Here is an 8,403-nt window from a genome sequence, read left to right on the forward strand (position 1 = left end):
GTTGCTCGGTGCATACTAATATTATGGTACTGCTGTGATTGTTCCCTCAGTTTTGGGATGTTTTCAAGCTTGAATGATTTTTTTATAAGAGAAACGTGCAGCTGTTACAACATATTTGTGTTTTTACTGCAGGGTTAAATAGAACTTCTTTTTTTTTTTTTTTGCGCAGACACAAAGTATCTCTTAGGTTTGCTGTTGTGTAGCTCGTTACCATGGAAACGGAACAATTACTGTGTTGTTTTTTTATATGCTTTCGTTCCTATGGCAATGGTGATGCCACCCATCCCCCCAAACATACACTCACACACACTCACACACACACACGGTCACACACCTGCTGACTCCCAATCTGCTTATGGCGTGGTGGAGGTGTCTGATACAGTGGCATTAAAGCCATAAGAGTGAGGGAGAAAGCATGAGAGAGAGCAAGGAGCAGAGGAGGAAATAATGAGTGCAGACAGACAGAGATCACTCTCTTCTTGTCTGTCTGTGTGTCTTTGTATTTAAAGCCCTGAAATCAAATAGTCAGGCAGGCTCTGCTCTGTCTTTGTGGGACCACTAATGGCTCCCTGTTCTCCCCAGATATCATACATCAAGGCTGTTCGGATTTAACACAGACTCAAAAGACAACACAAAAAAATGAAAAGAAACAAACAACAACAAAAATGCTCTTTACTCACCATGTTTGGATTAAATGAAAAGAAACAGTGCACCGCTTTAAACTAAAGAAAGAAAAAACGTTTGCAGCAAAAGGTTTTGTGCAGTGTGCAAAAGCCAAAGGATTGCTGTTAAACTGTCACTTTGTCTTATTGCATTTTTAAACCTAGTTTGATGTTCAAGTGAAAAAAACAACAAATTTTAGTCAGAAATGTAACATTCTGAGAACCCATAGACCGCTGCCTCTTGGAATAACAGTCAGAACAGTTTTTAAGGCCATCCAGTGTAGTGAAGATATCTGGTTCAAGATGCCAGCCATTGTCCGACTATGAGTGATTTCTTTTGCTCTCCACGTGGACCGCATACAACCTAAGCCTGCTCAAATGTGAGCGGTCAGTAACACTTACAAACTGGAAGGGCAGAAAAGTGAAAGCAGAAACATTTACATTTCATAATCTCTTATAATATGTAGATATCAATTTATGGAGATTGGAAATTTCTATGTTATTTGAGCACTAATAGAAGTCTAGGTTTGCCATCTGTTACACCTGTGATAGATAATTATCTTTTAGTGCCAGTCAGTGCAAACATATATCTCTGTTATGCGTTAGTATCAGCCAGTATAATTAGTTTATTTAATAAAAATGATGCAATTAACCTGTGAAGCATCAATACCTCTAAATGTCTTTTGCTTGTTTTCTCCCAGGATGTCAGAGGTGGTTTGATTATCTGGTATGTTTGATTTGAGGTTATTTAACATCCAAGATGAAATGTCTGGATATCACAAATTTTTCCTGTTAGCACATATAAAGACCCAATTCGTCACACAGTAAACATCGATATGCTGGTAATGTGAGCAACTGATCGGAATCGTGAGGTCTGATGAATGGATGGAAAAGCTCATCTTTCCAAAGGCACCATCAACCCTCAGTTCAAGGAAGGGCCATCTCAGTGTTATACGCTTATGTAGTAGCTTACTAGAAGATCTTGAGCTACTAAAACCACAATTGCTTAAAGGGACAATCTTAAACATTTTAATCTAGTAAAATTAAGCCATACATTTCTTTTTTTTTTATCCTGTTACTTATTTGTGTCCAGTTCGTGGGGGCAGCAGTTAAGCGGAGATGCCCAAACTTTCTGAGGTTCTCTTACACTGAGGCATAATCTCTCCAGCATGTCCTTGGTCTTTCCCAAAATCTCGATATATCTCGCTGAATATATCGAGAACAGCACTCCTGGAGATACCCAGGAGGCATTCCAATCAGATGTTTGGTCCACTTCAGTTGGCTCCTTTGGATCCAGAGGAGCACATCCATGGAGATGCTGTGCCAATCCATCTGTCCGGTTGCTGCCAGACTCTCTCCCCCATTCTTCAACAAGACCCTGATATATTTGAACTGCTCAGCAGCAATAACTCATTCCCAACCCAGAATGGGCAAACCGCATTGTTACAACTGTGATCTGTGACCTTAGACTTGAAGGTGCTAAATATATGGCGGTATCCCTGATCAGGTAACAGTTATGACTAAACCGTTGGCCAAAGTATGTCCATATTGTCAGGTCCAAGTATTTGGATGCAGTTTTTGTCATTTTATTTTTTTGCTTCATTACATTGGATCATGATTCATGAAATGTCAATGGAAATTAAGTAGGCCATAATTAGGTTGGGGGAAACGCGTAGCAGACCCACTAAATGTTTGGAGTGGACAATTTAAAATTTAAAATCTTAAAACAGAAGAAATGCAATACCAAGCTCCACAACACCAAAAAGAACTGGAAGGCTGCTAAGGTGGATGAAGCAATGCTGATTTCTTTTAATTGTGGAAAAAAAAAAACCTTCACCACATGTAGCCAGAAGATTTCTCATTAGAAAAATGTTTGACAAGGACAAAGTACCAGCTGACTTTTTAAAGCAGTCAAATGCAACAGGTTTGTTAGAAAGAGTAAAGCTTACCTCTGTCGTTCAGGGAAAATGCCTCTACAAAGTAGGATAACTGGCCTTTTCAGCATTTTTTGACAATGGATTGGTTTAAAATATTACAAAGAGTAGCTAATGGAAGAATACGGAGCAGTCGACATTAACCATAAGATGAAAGGATGGAAGCAACAGGCCGCACATCTCCAACTTCTCCACAAGGTCACATGTTGTTTTACTGCTGTGCAGAGTGCAACATAAAAACAGATCACCATTTCTAATAAAATGATGGAAAAAAGAATTTTAGTTATACCAGACTACTTTATCACAAAAACAAGAGTTTGTTTGTTTTTCTGTGTCTTTGTTGTTGTTAGGTTTTTTTTTTTTTACCCACAGAATTCTATGTCCTGTAACATGAAATCTTGGTTGCCACTATCACCTAGATCTGAAAGATGAAGCTAATGCTGAGCTGCCATAAACTTCAGTTCCTGAAATTGTGTATTGAAACAGACTCCCATATTGAAATGCTAAACACCATTAAAAAAAAACCCCAACCAAACAAACAAACAAAAAAAAAAAAAACGTATTCACAGCCTGGTGAAAAGATTGGGGCATGGCTGCTTTGACTGACAGGTGCAAAAACAAATGGAGTTAAAGCAATGATCTGCCTGCTGTTACTGTGACATCTTCTGTGCTCACAAGCTGATAATTTAGCACAATATCCTGAAGCTTCACAATGCAAATTCCAAAAATAGTGGGTGATGTCATGAAGGCTATATTTTTAACATACAGTTTGTAGTCAGTCTTTATAGACTGCCATGTTAGAATATCCAATATTATGGTAGAAACCTCTTCTGTGGATGCTGGCCGTCTTTTGTTCAGTTCTTTGTCAAGATGATCCCACAATGCTTCAATAATGTTGAGGTGGAGGCTTTTGGGAGGCCAATCCATGACTGGTATTCCACTCTGTTTTTCTGTCCAGGCATGCCTTTACTGTATGGCATTGTGTTTGGGATTATTGTCATGAAAAAGAAGCCATTTTGAATCAGATGCTTTCCAGATGGTATCACATGGTAGATCAAAATCTGACTGTACTTTCCTGCATTAATAATTACATCAATTTTGAAGCGATCCCTAATACCACTGTATAAAGTGCAGCCCTAACCCATGGCAGAGCCTCCAATGTGTTTTACAGATAATTAAAAAATAGAAGAAAGTCTGATTCCTTGGAAGCAAAATATAGAAAGACATTAGGGGTAGCTCAAGACTTTTGCACATTACTTAAAAAATATGGTTAGCATACAATTACACATCCTGTCAATTCAACCAGGATTTCAATAGTTTTCATGCACATGTAGCTACAGGTAAAGTCTGCTGAGACAAACAGAATGCCATAATTTCTTAGAAAAAGTTCAATAAAACTGAAAAAAACAACTATGTTCATGTCCTAATCCATTATTCAATTAGGCCTCAATTAGCCTTTAATCCCCATTACCAGTCTAGCGAGAGACGAGCAGTGAAGGAATGAATAAGCGTCTCCCCGGGGAGGACGGAAGAGCAGAATAGAAAATGAAGGACTGCGGAGATATAGGGGGCTCGGGGCAGTTTCTGATAACAAAAGTAGTAATTAGTGTTGCTAAAAGATTAATAGAAATCAGAATAGCGTGTGTGAAGGATAGAAAGAGGAAGGTGGAGAGAATGAATGGAATCTTTTGAAAGTATATAGCCCCATTTTGTTGTCAGGCTATTTTCTGCACCTACAGAGTTGAAGGAGGGGGAAATCCTCCAGGGGTTAAAAAGTGCAAGCCAACACATACACCTAAAGCATGCACAAGATGGACAGATGAGGGGAATATGGCACAGGCTGACAAGAGGACAGCACCACTAAGGATTTTACATCTACAGGCTGTTATGTAGTTTGTGTCCATATTTGAAATATGCATTTCATTTTGCCTCATGTTTGCCCATCTGTGACGTCTATCCTCCATTACTAACAAAACCTATATGGACACCGGGCAGATATTCATGAAAGGGCTCCTGTCTGAGTTCGTACTTATCCAAACCCTCCCGTCCTCCTCTTCTTCCACCCCTCCCATCCCCCAGTCCATCTGTTTTGGTGGAGGCCATCCATTAATAAAGAGACTGTCTTTTCGTTTCTATTTCCCATCCTTCTGTATTATTTATTTACTTATCTATCTCCAGTTATGGTGGGAAGATATGCGTGCCAGAATGGGACGCAGCAGATCTACCCACTTCTAAAAACAAATGACTAATCATGTTCAATCTTTTAAACAGCCATAACAGCAATTAGTATAGACTCTGATTGACAGCTCTTTCAATTTACATCTACCAAATCTGCAGATTGTGGGTGTTAACAGGTGCTCGGTGGTGTTCAGATGAATTTTACATTTCAACCCAAAAGAGGCTGGAGATGGTCTGAAAGAAGTAAGTCTAATTAAAGTGTTTTAAAAAATGACTATCTGCAGTTAAAGTCATCTGAAAAATGTTGGCCCACTTTTCTTTAAAATGTTGCTTTTGTTCATCAGGATTTGATTAATTTATGCACAGCTTGACATTTAAGTTGGGTTGAAGTTTGGCTTGAGGTTTGGACTTTGGGTCATTAGAACACATTATGTTTGCTGCTGCTCTTAGGATCAAGACCCAGTCTGGACCAAGCTTTAGCTGTTGGACAGATTGCAACATTGTTCCAGAAGGGTTGTAGTTTTTTGTTGGTTGGTTTGTTTTTAGCTGCAGATTTTTTTCCTGGCAAGCCCTTCAAGAAAGCCAAACTTGTTCAGTCTTTGTTTTAATCGCAATGTTATAAACTTTAACCTATAATACGCTAATTGAGGCTTATAGAGTCTGAGATAGCTCTGGATTTTTCTGCTGTTTCTCTGAGCATTGCAGTCTGACCTTGGGGTGAATTTGCTGTCCGCTCCTGGGAAGATTGGCAGTTATCTTGATTGTTTTCAACTTGTAAATAATCCTTCTCACTGTGGAATGATGGACTTCCGTTTCTCTGGAAATGAACTGATAACCCATCCCAGATGGGCATTAACAATGACTTCTTTAATATCATTTCTGATATTGTTCCTCCTTGACAGAAACCTGAAAAAACTGCCAGAATGTCTGCTTTTATAGAGGTGTTCACACTTGCTGATGATCAGTTAATCAAAGGCATCTGACTAGAAGCACTTAGATGCTACTAATCCTGTGTAAAAAAATATTTTTTTCACATGACTGAAAGTGATCAAACCTATTTTGGTGAACAATCTTCACAATGCAATTTACATGTATTGATTGAGCCCTTTGGGGGACCGTAAAAAGGGGGAACTATTGATAGGTGCCACAAATTCACTGTCCAACCAACCAAATATGCCTCTAGGAACAGACTGTATATGAAAGATGGATGTAGCTTTAGTTTGGTGGGAAGATGACCTTAAACACTACTACAAACAATAAACCCAGATCTCATGAGTTTATGCCCTATGCTGCTTATCCCACATCACATTCAGTATAATATGATGAGCTTATATAAATTATGGTCCTTAATAGAGTAAAAAAGGAGGATAAAGTAGGGTTTTCTTTAGGCCGGGTCAATTGTGTGATTGAGATTGGGTGAAAAATCATCTGCAGACTCATTCTGCAGAGTCATCCTTTGTTAGTCACAGCTAGTTTCAAAACACCACAAAGGGTCCTGTGAAAACACTCAGCTTGAGGCTTCACAACAGGACTTCACTAACCAGTGGGTGATGGCTGCGTCAGTCTCGTGGTTACTCCAGGATAAATAACTAATCTGTTCAAAATTAAACTTCTTGATGCAGAACAAAAGTTTCTGACTCTTTACATTTTAAATAACATTTTAAATTAGAAATCTTCGTGAAAGTGATGTTTAAAATTTTAAGACACCATACTATTAACGGCGGTTTCTGCTCATCAAGCACAGCGTCTCTGTACTCATTTAAATGTCTTCATTTTAATCATTTTCACTATCTCCATCTCCCTCTTTCAATCCATCTTTATCATATCCGCTATTTCTGTCTATCCAGTCGGAGCATCTTCTCGGTGGTCAGCAGCATCTGTAATTTCTAAATGTCATTTGGGCATTAGCTCATGAGGCCAGGCAGGATGCTGTAAATGGGGGTGATGGAAGAGGGAGGTCAAAGGGAGGTGCATGGGTGGAGAAATACAGTAGAGTCGTTTTCATGGCCTCTTAGAGACTCAAAGATTTGATTACAGTTACCGGACAGAAACAGAGAAGATTGATGCAGACGGATGCAGATAAAAGGCGTATCACATGATCACGCTGCTTCTCTTCATGATTGCAGTAGAAAAGGGCAGAACAAAATGATTGAGACAGGTGATCATAAATTTAATAAGAAACACTGGAAGAGGCCCAGTGATTTCAGCAGTGTCTGAAAAAAATCCACTTGGCTCAAAGGTCAGAGCGTAATATCTTAGAAGAGCTATTTTCATCTATCAGAAAGAGAGTTTAATCTGTACATCAAACAAAAAACGGCCCCAGGTTTTCCCTGCCCTCTGCTGGACACGTTTTAGCTCAGCAGGGAAAAAAACTGTCATTTTTGTAACCTTTGCTATCAGTTCCACTTAGGGAGAATGTAGTAAACAACAAAGGGAAGGTGTTTGTTTGCCAGCCTAGACATCAGACCGTGGCTGAGCCTCTGGCAGCAGAAAAGCTGATGTTGTGCTAAGAGACATCCACTCAAAAGCCTTTTGCTGTTCAGTTTGACAAATCAGGAGGGCTGATTACCATGCTCAATAAGAATGGATCAAATCTGCATATTGTGACATAGCAATTTTCTTCAACTTTAGCTGAGAATCTTCAAATTTGAGACAATACTGTTCACATACTATTACTAGAATCTATTCACAATGGGCAAAATGGTACCATAGCTGTATGATGAAACCAACCTCTTCAGAACCATCTAGACGGGAAGGACTGACAGTTATTTTGTACCTGGAGTGCAGGATGAGTCAACAAAATCACTGACTATAATAGGAGCACAGATACATAAACATCAGAGCCCGGCTTTCAGAATGTAAATGTTTATGAGGGCAAATGTTTGACAAAAGGAAGCTAATAATGACATCAAACAAAGCACAGCTGTGCTTTGTTATGAAGGCAATAAATGCATTTTCTGTGGTGAAAAATACACAGGAACTCAATTATCTATCCATTCATTTTCTTCTGCTTATCCAGATCCGGGTTATGGATGGGCTGGAGCCTATCCCAGATGTTCTAGGGACACAGACGTGGTACACACTGGACACGTTGCCAATCTACTGCAGCTTACTGATACAACTTATGCAAACTCAGCATTTCATTAGGACGAGCATAGAACTTAAAAATATTTTAAAAATTATGACATATAAAAATATGTAGAGGTTACAATTTCTTTTTACCTTTCACTTCAATTTTCCTTTACTCTGTGGAACCTGCAGAAGTAAAGAAAATAGAAGTAAAAAATCTTACAAATTAGATGCTTTCATAGACAGTACATTGCCTCTTTTTCAGTGGTTCTTGGGGTCAATGTGTCAGTTGATTTACTCAAGTGTGCAGATTAGTGTGGTAGTGTTTAACAAAGGTAGCCTCCAGGTGACAAATCAGTGGTTTAATCACCCTAGATGTCATTTTTACACTGGCCACTAAAGTAGATTTATCACAAGTCAGTGATGTAATGGCACCAAGTCAGGTATGGGCTTATTACTCATAACTGCTCGACAAACACTGAGAGAGTCAAGCAGGGGTGATTGTGCTCTCTTACGTACTGGATAAAAGCGACCAACAGAGCTCAGAGCTTCTCTAATCA

This window comes from Mchenga conophoros, linkage group LG9 (assembly GCF_057382185.1).
Source record: "Mchenga conophoros isolate Kocher_MC1m ecotype Shallow Benthic linkage group LG9, M_conophoros_male_GT1.1, whole genome shotgun sequence".
In the NCBI taxonomy this organism is placed as follows: domain Eukaryota; kingdom Metazoa; phylum Chordata; class Actinopteri; order Cichliformes; family Cichlidae; genus Mchenga; species Mchenga conophoros.